Source organism: Danio rerio, chromosome 4 (assembly GCF_049306965.1).
Source record: "Danio rerio strain Tuebingen ecotype United States chromosome 4, GRCz12tu, whole genome shotgun sequence".
Classification (NCBI taxonomy): domain Eukaryota; kingdom Metazoa; phylum Chordata; class Actinopteri; order Cypriniformes; family Danionidae; genus Danio; species Danio rerio.
The window spans coordinates 64,046,255-64,058,585 of NC_133179.1; the positions used below are offsets into that span (position 1 = coordinate 64,046,255).

The window sequence follows — 12,331 nt, forward strand, 5'->3', positions numbered from 1 at the left end:
ATAATGAATAGAGAAGAAGTGGTCATAGTGTTTTACATTAAGCACATTAGTGTTCAACTGATCTTATGAATATCTATTAATGTGATGGCTTGTGTGTGTCATTTGAAAACAAAATACCTTTTTGAGAAGAAATCACATTGTTTTGAACTTATAATTTCATTTTGCAGAAGAATTGAAGAGTTTTGCCCAATGTGTGTGTGTTTTGTGATTTGTGTGTAGAGTTCTGACAATATGAGACATGCTTTCAGAAAATGTGTGTAAACAACTGGAAAAAACTGTAAACAACCTCTTTGGTTGTCATTTTAAGACCTCCAGGAACAAGTTTGGTGACCCCTGGCTTAAAAGCATAGTTCTCTCAGACAGCAACTTTACAGGGCAACACTATATGCTGAATGGCTCAACCGAAATTTTAACCTGTTATTTCTCACGGAATGAACGAGAATCATACTCCTAGACAAGCAAGCCACTATGCAAAGTAATGTTTTGTGGCGACACTATATGCTGGCAAACTGGAATTCTTCGAAAGACATTTTTATGAAAGACATAATGTGCTGTAAAACGCACGACACCTGCAAGGTCTCATCCGGTATTTGAACCTGGGACCTCTCACACCCGAAGCGAGAATCACACCCCTAGACCATTGAGCCACTAAAGAGCTAGGATTTCACATGGCGTCAGAAGCATCAAATAGTCAGAAATCTTTCTCTAAAGGGAATCAAGGGCACCCTAAGCGAGATTCATACTCCTACACCAACAAACCACAAAAGCTTGAATATTTCACAAGACTTCAGAAGCAACAGATGGTCAGAAATCCTTATCTAACAAACATTGAAGCAGGGCTTTTGCTTCATTTGGACCCAAGACTTCTACAATGGTTCGTCCAGGATTTGAAAACGGGACCTCTCGCACCTTATGCGAGAATCAAGCGCGTAGACCAACAAGCTACTGCAAAACAGCCACTTTACATGGCAATACTATCTGCTGACAAACTGGAATTCTTCAAAAGACATTTTTACGAAAGACATAATGCCCTGTAAAACACTAGACAACTGCAACGGCTCGTCTGGAATATGAACACAGGACCTCTCGCACCCCAAGCAAGAATCATGCCCCTATACCAACGAGCCACTGCAAAACAGCAACTTTAGATGGCAACACTATCTGCTGACCAACCGGCATTCTCAGAAAAAAGGCCTCTGTGTAAGCCACAACGACCTTACAAAACAAAAGACAACTGTAAGGGTTCAACTAAATTTGAACCTATATTTCTCATGGCATGAACGAGAATCATACTCCTAAACCAGCAAGCCACTATGCAAGAAATATTTATGTAGCGACACTATCTGCTGACAAATTGGAATTCTTTGAAAGACGTTTTTACGAAAGACATAATGCCCTGTAAAACACAGGACACCTGCAAGTGCTCGTCCAGGAATTGAACCTGAGACCATTCGCAACCGAAGCGAGAATCATACCCATAGACCAACAAGCCACTAAATTGGGAGAATTTCACAAGGTGTCAGATAGTCAGAAATCTTTCTCTAACGAATCAAGGGCACCCTAAGTGAGAATCATACCCCTAGACCAACGAGCCACTGCAAAACAGCAACTTTATATGGCAACACTATCTGCTGACAAACTGGCATTCTCAGAAAAAAGGCCTCTGTGTAAGCCACAACGACCTTACAAAACAGCAGACAAGTGTAAGGGCTCAACCGAAATTTGAATCTGGGATTTTTCATTGCATGAACGAAAATCATACTCCTAGACCAGCAAGCCACTATGCAAAGGAATGTTTTATGTGGCGACACTATCTGCTGACAAACTGGAATTCTTCGAAAGACATTTTTATGAAAGACATAATGTCCTGTAAAACTCAGGGCACCTGCAAGGGCTAATCCAGTAATTGAACCCGGGTCTTCTCGCAACCGAAGCGAGAATCATACCCATAGACCAACGAGCCACTAAATTAAGAGGATTTCACATGGCGTCAGAAGCATCAGATAGTCAGAAATCTTTCTCTATCTATCTAATCAAGGGCACCCTAAGCGAGAATCATACGCCTAGACCAACGAGCCACAAAAGCATAAATTATTTAACAAGACATTAGAAGCAACAGATGGACCAGAAATCCTTATCTAACAAACATTAAAGCAGGGCTTTTGCTTCATTTGGACCTAGGACTTCTGCAAGGGTTTGTCCAGGATTTGAAGCCGGACCTCTCGCACCTTAAAATGAGAATCATACCCCCAAACCAACTAGCTACTGTAACAGCCACTTTATATGGCAAAACTATCTACTGACAAACCGGCATTCTCAGAAAAAAGGCCTTTGTGTAAGCCACAAAGCCCTTACAAAACAGCAGACAACTGTAAGGGCTCAACCGAAATTTGAATCTGGGATTTCTCACGGCATGAATGAGAATCATACTCCTTGACAACCAAGCCACTATGCAAAGGAATGTTTTATGTGCCGACACTATCTGCTGACAAACTGGAATTCTTCGAAAAACGTTTTTTATGAAAGCCATAATGCCCTGCGAAACAAAAGAGAAACTGTAGGGACTCCTTTGGGATTTGAAACCAGGACTTTTCACACTCTAAGCGAGAATCATACCCCTAGAACAACGAGCTACATAAGCTTGACTATTTCACAAGACATCAGAAGGAACAAATGGTCAGAAATCCTTATCTAACAAACATTGAAGCAGGGCTTTTGCTTCATTTGGACCCAGGACTTCTACAATGGCTCGTCCAGGATTTTAAAATGGGACCTCTCGCACCTTATGCCAAGTCAAGCCCCTAGACCAATGAGCTACTGTAAAACTGCCACTTTACATGGCAATACTATCTGCTGACAAACTGGAATTCTTCGAAAGACATTTTTACGAAAGATATAATGCCCTGTAAAACATTGGACACCTGCAACGGCTCATCCAAGGTTTGACCACAGGACCTCTCGCACCCGAAGCAAGAATCATACCACTAGACCAACGTGCCACTGCAAAACAGTAACTATATATGGCAACACTATCAGCTGACAAACTGGAATTCTTCGAAAGACATTTTAATGAAAGTCATAGTGCCCTGTAAAACACATGACAGCTGCAAGGGCTCGTTTGGGATTTAACCCAGGACCTCTCACACCCGAAGCGAGAATAATACCCCTAGACCAACGAGCCATTAAATTGAGAGAATTTCACATGGCGTCAGAAGCATTAGATTGTCAGAAATCTTTGTCAAACGAATCAAGGGCACCCTAAGCGAGAATCATACCCCTAGACCAACAAGCCACTGCAGAACAGTAACTTTATATGGCAACACTATCAGCTGACGAACTGGCATTCTCAGAAAAAAGGCCTCTGTGTAAGCCACAACGCCCTTACATAACAGCAGACAACTGTAAGGGCTCAACCGAAATTTGAATCTGGGATTTCTCACGGCATGAACGAGAATAATAGTCTTAGACAACCAAACCACTATGCAAAGGAATGTTTTATGCGCCGACACTATCTGCTGACAAACTGGAATTCTTCGAAAAATGTTTGTTATGAAAGCCATAATGCCCTGTAAAACAACAAAATAACTGCAAGGGCTCGTCCGGGATTTGAACCCGGGACCTCTCGCACCCTAAGCGAGAATCATACCCCTAGACCAACGAGCCACAAAAGCTTGAATATTTCACAAGACATCTGAAGCAACAGATGGTCAGAAATCCTTATCTAACAAACATTGAAGCAGGGCTTTTGCTTCATTTGGACCCAGGACTTCTGCAATGGTTCGTCCAGGATTTGAAAACGGGACCACTAGCACCTTATGCGAGAATCAAGCCCGTAGACCAACGAGCAACTGCAAAACAGCCACTTTACATGGCAACACTATCTGCTGACAAACCGGCATTCTCAGAAAAAAGGCCTCTGTGTAAGCCACAACGCCCTTACAAAACAAAAGACAACTGTAAGGGTTCAACTGAAATTTGAACCTAGGATTTCTCATGGCATGAACGAGAATCAAACTCCTAGAACAGCAAGCCACTATGCAAGAAATATTTTATGTGGCGACACTATCTGCTGACAAACTGGAATTCTTCGAAAAACGTTTTTTATGAAAGCCATAATGCCCTGTAAAACTACAGAATAACTGCAAGAACTTGTCTGGGATTTAAACCCGGGACCTCTCACACTCTAAGCGAGATTCATACCCCTAGACCACCGAGCCACAAAAGTTTGAATATTTCACAAGACATCAGAGACAACAGATGGTCAGAAATCCTTATCTAACAAACATTGAAGCAGGGCTTTTGCTTCATTTGGACCCGGGACTTCTGCAATGGTTCGTCCAGGATTTGAAAACGGGAGCTCTCGCACCTTATGTGAGAATTATGCCCGTAGACCAACGAGCAACTGCAAAACAGCCACTTTACATGGCAACACTATCTGCTGACAAACCGGCATTCTCAGAAAAAAGGCCTCTGTGTAAGCCACAACGCCCTTACAAAACAAAAGACAACTGTAAGGGTTCAACTGAAATTTGAACCTAGGATTTCTCATGGCATGAACGTGAATCAAACTCCTAGACCAACAAGCCACTATGCAAAGGAATGTTTTATGTGGCGACACTATCTGCTGACAAACTGGAATTCTTCGAAAGACATTTTAATGAAAGACATAGTGCCCTGTAAAACACATAACACCTGTAAGGGCTCGTCCGGGATTTGAACCCGGGACCTGTCACACCCGAAGCGAGAATCATACCCCTAGACCAACGAGCCACTAAGTTGAATTCATTTCACATGATGTCAGAAGCATCAGATAGTCAGAAAACTTTCTCTAACGAATCAAGGGCACCCTAAGCGAGAATCATACCCCTAGACCAACGAGCCACTGCAAAACAGTAACTTTATATGGCAACACTATCAGCTGACGAACTGGCATTCTCAGAAAAAAGGCCTCTGTGTAAGCCACAACGCCCTTACAAAACAGCGGACAACTGTAAGGGCTCAACCGAAATTTGAATCTGGGATTTCTCACGGCATGAACGAGAATCATAGTCCTAGACAACCAAACCACTATGCAAAGGAATGCTTTATGTGCCGACACTATCTGCTGACAAACTGAAATTCTTCGAAAAACGTTTTTTTATGAAAGCCATAATGCCCTGTAAAACAAAAGAATAACTGCAAGGGCTCGTCCAGGATTTGAACCCGGGACTTCTCGCACCCTAAGCGAGAATCATACCCCTAGGCCAACGAGCCACAAAAGCTTGATTAATTTACAAGACATCAGAAGGAACAGATGGTCAGAAATCCTTATCTAACAAACATTGAAGCAGGGCTTTTGCTTCATTTGGACCCGGGACTTCTGCAATGGTTCGTCCAGGATTTGAAAACGAGACCTCTCGCATCTTAAGCGAGAATCATGCCCGTAGACCAACGAGCAACTGCAAAACAGCCACTTTACATGGCAACACTATCTGCTGACAAACCGGCATTCTCAGAAAAAAGGCCTCTGTGTAAGCCACAACGCCCTTACAAAACAAAAGACAACTGTAAGGGTTCAACTGAAATTTGAACCTAGGATTTCTCATGGCATGAACGAGAATCAAACTCCTAGAACAGCAAGCCACTATGCAAGAAATATTTTATGTGGCGACACTATCTGCTGACAAATTGGAAATCTTTGAAAGACGTTTTTCCGAAAGACATAATGCCCTGTAAAACACAGTACACCTGCAAAGGCTAATCCAGGAACTGAACCCGGGTCCTCTCGCAACCGAAGCGAGAATCATACCCATAGACCAATGAGCCACTAAATTGAGAGAATTTCACAAGACGTCAGATGGTCAGAAATCTTTCTCTAACGAATCAAGGGCACCCTAAGTGAGAATCATACCCCTAGACCACCGAGCCACTGCAAAACAGCAACTTTATATGGCAACACTATCTGCTGACAAACTGGCATTCTCAGAAAAAAGGCCTCTGTGTAAGCCACAACAACCTTACAAAACAGCAGACAAGTGTAAGGGCTCAACCGAAATCTGAATCTGGGATTTCTCATTGCATGAACGAAAATCATACGCCTAGACCAGCAAGCCACTATGCAAAGGAATGTTTTATGTGGCGACACTATCTGCTGACAAACTGGAATTCTTCGAAAGACATTTTAATGAAAGTCATAGTGCCCTGTAAAACACATGATACCTGCAAGGGCTCGTCCGGGATATGAACCCGGGTCCTCTCTCAACCAAAGCGAGAATCATACCCCTGGGCCAACGAGCCACTACATTGATAAAACTTCACATGGCGTCAGAACCATCAGATAGTCAGAAAACTTTCTCTAACGAATCAATGGCACCCTAAGCGAGAATCATACCCCTAAACCAACTAGCTGCTGTAACAGCCACTTTACATGGCAAAACTATCTGCTGATGAACTGGCATTCTCAGAAAAAAGGCCTCTGTTTAAGCCCGTAGACCTTACAAAACAGCAGACAAATGTAAGGGCTCAACCGAAATTTGAATCTGGGATTTCTCATTGCATGAACGAAAATCATACTCCTAGACCAGCAAGCCACTATGCAAAGGAATGTTTTATGTGGCGACACTATCTGCTGACAAACTGGAATTCTTCGAACGACATTTTAATGAAAGTCATAGTGCCCTGTAAAACACATGACACCTGCAAGAGCTCGTCCGGGATTTGAACCCGTGACCTCTCACACCTAAAGCGAGAATCATACCCCTAGACCAACGAGCCACTACTGTGATAAAATTTCACATGGCGTCAGAACCATCAGATAGTCAGAAAACTTTCTCTGACGAATCAAGGGCACCCTAAGCCAGAATCATACCCCTAGACCAACGAGCCACTGCAAAACAGTAACTTTACATGGCAACACTATCTGCTGACAAACCGGCATTCTCAGAAAAAGGCATCTGCGTAAGCCACAACGCCCTTACAAAACAAAAGACAACTGTAAGGGTTCAACTGAAATTTGAACCTAGGATTTCTCATGGCATGAACGAGAATCATACTCCTAGACCAGCAAGCCACTATGCAAGAAATATTTTATGTGGCGACACTATCTGCTGACAAATTGGAATTCTTTGAAAGACGTTTTTACGAAAGATATAATGCCCTGTAAAACACAGTACACCTGCAAGGGCTCATCCGAGAATTGAACCCGGGTCCTCTCGCAATCGAATCGAGAATCATACAGATAGACCAATGAACCACTAAATTGAGAGAATTTCACAAGGCGTCAGATAGTCAGAAATCTTTCCCTAACGAATCAAGGGCACCCTAAGTGAGAATCATACCCCTAGACCACCGAGCCGCTGCAAAACAGCAAATTTATATGGCAACACTATCTGCTGACGAACTGGCATTCTCAGAAAAAAGGCCTCTGTGTAAGCCACAACGACCTTACAAAACAGCAGACAACTGTAAGGGCTCAACCGAAATTTGAATCTGGGATTTTTCATTGCATGAACGAAAATCATACTCCTAGACCAGCAAGCCACTATGCAAAGGAATGTTTTATGTGGCGACACTATCTGCTGACAAACTGGAATTCTTCGAAAAATGTTTTTTATGAAAGCCATAATGCCCTGTAAAACAACAAAATAACTGCAAGGGCTCGTCCGGGATTTGAACCCGGGACCTCTCACACCCAAAGCAAGAATCATACCCCTAGACCAACGAGCCACTACTGTGATAAAATTTCACATGGCGTCAGAAGCATCAGATAGTCAGAAAACTTTCTCTGACGAATCAAGGGCACCCTAAGCCAGAATCATACCCCTAGACCAACGAGCCACTGCAAAACAGTAACTTTACATGGCAACACTATCTGCTGATAAACCGGCATTCTCAGAAAAAGGCCTCTGTGTAAGCCACAACGCCCTTACAAAACAAAAGACAACTGTAAGGGTTCAACTGAAATTTGAACCTAGGATTTCTCATAGCATGAACAAGAATCATACTCCTAGACCAGCAAGCCACTATGCAAGAAATATTTTATGTGGCGACACTATCTGCTGACAAATTGGAATTCTTTGAAAGACGTTTTTACGAAAGATATAATGCCCTGTAAAACACAGTACACTTGCAAGAGCTCATCCGAGAATTGAACCCGGGTCCTCTCGCAACCGAAGCGTGAATCATACAGATAGACCAATGAACCACTAAATTGAGAGAATTTCACAAGGCGTCAGATAGTCAGAAATCTTTCCCTAACGAATCAAGGGCACCCTAAGTGAGAATCATACCCCTAGACGACCGAGCCACTGCAAAACAGCAACTTTATATGGCAACACTATCTGCTGACGAACTGGCATTCTCAGAAAAAAGGCCTCTGTGTAAGCCACAACGACCTTACAAAACAGCAGACAACTGTAAGGGCTCAACCGAAATTTGAATCTGGGATTTTTCATTGCATGAACGAAAATCATACTCCTAGACCAGCAAGCCACTATGCAAAGGAATGTTTTATGTGGCGACACTATCTGCTGACAAACTGGAATTCTTCGAAAAATGTTTTTTATGAAAGCCATAATGCCCTGTAAAACAACAAAATAACTGCAAGGGCTCGTCCAGGATTTGAACCCGGGACCTCTCGCACCCTAAGCGAGAATCATACCCCTAGACCAACGAGCCACAAAAGCTTGAATATTTCACAAGACATCTGAAGCAACAGATGGTCAGAAATCCTTATCTAACAAACATTGAAGCAGGGCTTTTGCTTCATTTGGACCCAGGACTTCTGCAATGGTTCGTCCAGGATTTGAAAACGGGACCTCTCGCACCTTATGCGAGAATCAAGCCTGTAGACCAACGAGCAACTGCAAAACAGCCACTTTACATGGCAACACTATCTGCTGACAAACCGGCATTCTCAGAAAAAAGGCCTCTGTGTAAGCCACAACGCCCTTACAAAACAAAAGACAACTGTAAGAGTTCAACTGAAATTTGAACCTAGGATTTCTCATGGCATGAACGAGAATCAAACTCCTAGAACAGCAAGCCACTATGCAAGAAATATTTTATGTGGCGACACTATCTGCTGACAAACTGGAATTCTTCGAAAGACATTTTAATGAAAGACATAGTGCCCTGTAAAACAACAGAATAACTGCAAGAACTCGTTTGGGATTTAAACCCGGGACCTCTCACACCCTAAGCGAGATTCATACCCCTAGACCAACGAGCCACTGCAAAACAGTAATTTTATATGGCAACCACTACATTGATAAAACTTCACATGGCGTCAGAACCATCAGATAGTCAGAAAACTTTCTCTAACGAATCAATGGCACCCTAAGCGAGAATCATACCCCTAAACCAACTAGCTGCTGTAACAGCCACTTTACATGGCAAAACTATCTGCTGATGAACTGGCATTCTCAGAAAAAAGGCCTCTGTGTAAGCCCGTAGACCTTACAAAACAGCAGAAAAATGTAAGGGCTCAACCGAAATTTGAATCTGGGATTTCTCATTGCATGAACGAAAATCATACTCCTAGACCAGCAAGCCACTATGCAAAGAAATGTTTTATGTGGCGACACTATCTGCTGACAAACTGGAATTCTTCGAAAGACATTTTAATGAAAGTCATAGTGCCCTGTAAAACACATAACACCTGCAAGGGCTCGTCCGGGATTTGAACCCGGGACCTCTCACACCCAAAGCGAGAATCATACCCCTAGACCAACGAGCCACTACTGAGATAAAAGTTCACATGGCGTCAGAAGCATCAGATAGTCAGAAAACTTTCTCGGACGAATCAAGGGCACCCTAAGCCAGAATCATACCCCTAGACCAACGAGCCACTGCAAAACAGTAACTTTACATGACAACACTATCTGCTGACAAACCGGCATTCTCAGAAAAAGGCCTCTGTGTAAGCCACAACGCCCTTACAAAACAAAAGACAACTGTAAGGGTTCAACTGAAATTTGAACCTAGGATTTCTCATGACATGAACGAGAATCAAACTCCTAGAACAGCAAGCCACTATGCAAGAAATATTTTATGTGGCGACACTATCTGCTGACAAATTGGAAATCTTTGAAAGTTGTTTTTCGGAAACACATAATGCCCTGTAAAACACAGTACACCTGCAAGGGCTAATCCAGGAACTGAACCCGGGTCCTCTCGCCACCGAAGCGAGAATCATACCCATAGACCAATGAGCCACTAAATTGAGAGAATTTCACAAGACGTCAGATGGTCAGAAATCTTTCTCTAACGAATCAAGGGCACCCTAAGTGAGAATCATACCCCTAGACCACCGAGCCACTGCAAAACAGCAACTTTATATGGCAACACTATCTGCTGACAAACTGGCATTCTCAGAAAAAAGGCCTCTGTGTAAGCCACAACAACCTTACAAAACAGCAGACAAATGTAAGGGCTCAACCGAAATTTGAATCCGGGATTTCTCATTGCATGAACGAAAATCATACTCCTAGACCAGCAAGCCACTATGCAAAGGAATGTTTTATGTGGCGACACTATCTGCTGACAAACTGGAATTCTTCGAAAGACATTTTAATGAAAGTCATAGTGCCCTGTAAAACACATGACACCTGCAAGGGCTCGTCCGGAATTTGAACCCGGGACCTCTCACATCCAAAGCGAGAATCATACCCCTAGACCAACGAGCCACTACTGTGATAAAATTTCACATGGCGTCAGAAGCATCAGATAGTCAGAAAACTTTCTCTGACGAATCAAGGGCACCCTAAGCCAGAATCATACCCCTAGACCAACGAGCCACTGCAAAACAGTAACTTTACATGGCAACACTATCTGCTGACAAACCGGCATTCTCAGAAAAAGGCCTCTGTGTAAGCCACAACGCCCTTACAAAACAAAAGACAACTGTAAGGGTTCAACTGAAATTTGAACCTAGGATTTCTCATGGCATGAACGAGAATCATACTCCTAGACCAGCAAGCCACTATGCAAGAAATATTTTATGTGGCGACACTATCTGCTGACAAATTGGAATTCTTTGAAAGACGTTTTTACGAAAGATATAATGCCCTGTAAAACACAGTACACCTGCAAGGGCTCATCTGAGAATTGAACCCGGGTCCTCTCGCGATCGAAGCGAGAATCATACAGATAGACCAATGAACCACTAAATTGAGAGAATTTCACAAGGCGTCAGATAGTCAGAAATCTTTCCCTAACGAATCAAGGGCACCCTAAGTGAGAATCATACCCCTAGACGACCGAGCCACTGCAAAACAGCAACTTTATATGGCAACACTATCTGCTGACGAACTGGCATTCTCAGAAAAAAGGCCTCTGTGTAAGCCACAACGACCTTACAAAACAGCAGACAACTGTAAGGGCTCAACCGAAATTTGAATCTGGGATTTTTCATTGCATGAACGAAAATCATACTCCTAGACCAGCAAGCCACTATGCAAAGGAATGTTTTATGTGGCGACACTATCTGCTGACAAACTGGAATTCTTCGAAAGACATTTTAATGATAGACATAGTGCCCTATAAAACACACAACATCTGCATGGGCTCGTCCGGGATTTGAAACCAGGACCTTTCACACCCAATGCGCGAATCATACCCCTAGACCAACGAGCCACTAAATTGATTTTATTTCACATGGTGTCAGAAGCATCAGATAGTCAGAAAACTTTCTCTAACGAATCAAGGGCACCCTAAGCGAGAGTCATACCCCTACATCAACGAGCCACTGCAAAACAGCAACTTTATATGGCAACACTATCAGCTGACGAACTGGCATTCTCAGAAAAAAGGCCTCTGTGTAAGCCACAACGCCCTTACAAAACAGCAGACAACTGTAAGGGCTCAACCGAAATTTGAATCTGGGATTTCTCACGGCATGAACGAGAATCATACTCCTAGACAACCAAACCACTATGCAAAGGAATGTTTTATGCGCCGACACTATCTGCTGACAAACTGGAATTCTTCGAAATACATTTTTTTGTCTTTATTTTAACAAAACAAAAAAGAACAGAACAATGACAACAGCTTACAACCAATAAATTTCTTAGCATCACAGCACATAATGAAAATCAAAATCAAAAAGAAGACATAAAAATACAGAGTAATAATAAAAATAGAAAAGTACAAAAATTAACCAAAGTTTATAGTGATCTAAGGTTTTGCAAAAATGTACCTGAAATCCTAGGACCTACATATTCAAGCAACGGAGTCCAGATCTGATAAAAAGTGTTTTTCTATGGAGAGAGATTAGACTCAATAATAAGTCACGCAAAAGACACGATGTACACATGCGTAGCCAAATTCACATGCGTAAAATATTTATTTATAC

At 42.6% G+C, this 12,331-nt stretch overlaps 6 non-coding genes across 6 annotated transcripts; all 6 read right to left on the minus strand.

The window, feature by feature from the left end:
• Positions 1-3,591: 3,591 nt before the first annotated feature.
• Positions 3,592-3,663, minus strand: trnap-agg (transfer RNA proline (anticodon AGG)). The gene has a single exon. It is a non-coding gene; the product is annotated as a tRNA-Pro (tRNA).
• A 1,035-nt stretch (positions 3,664-4,698) lies between these two features.
• Positions 4,699-4,770, minus strand: trnap-cgg (transfer RNA proline (anticodon CGG)). The gene has a single exon. It is a non-coding gene; the product is annotated as a tRNA-Pro (tRNA).
• Positions 4,771-7,632: 2,862 nt separating this feature from the next.
• Positions 7,633-7,704, minus strand: trnap-agg (transfer RNA proline (anticodon AGG)). Its single transcript has one exon. It is a non-coding gene; the product is annotated as a tRNA-Pro (tRNA).
• Positions 7,705-8,583: 879 nt separating this feature from the next.
• On the minus strand, positions 8,584-8,655 carry trnap-agg (transfer RNA proline (anticodon AGG)). Its single transcript has one exon. It is a non-coding gene; the product is annotated as a tRNA-Pro (tRNA).
• Positions 8,656-9,643: 988 nt separating this feature from the next.
• On the minus strand, positions 9,644-9,715 carry trnap-ugg (transfer RNA proline (anticodon UGG)). Its single transcript has one exon. It is a non-coding gene; the product is annotated as a tRNA-Pro (tRNA).
• An 877-nt stretch (positions 9,716-10,592) lies between these two features.
• trnap-ugg (transfer RNA proline (anticodon UGG)) lies at positions 10,593-10,664 on the minus strand. The gene has a single exon. It is a non-coding gene; the product is annotated as a tRNA-Pro (tRNA).
• Between the last annotated feature and the right edge of the window lie 1,667 nt (positions 10,665-12,331).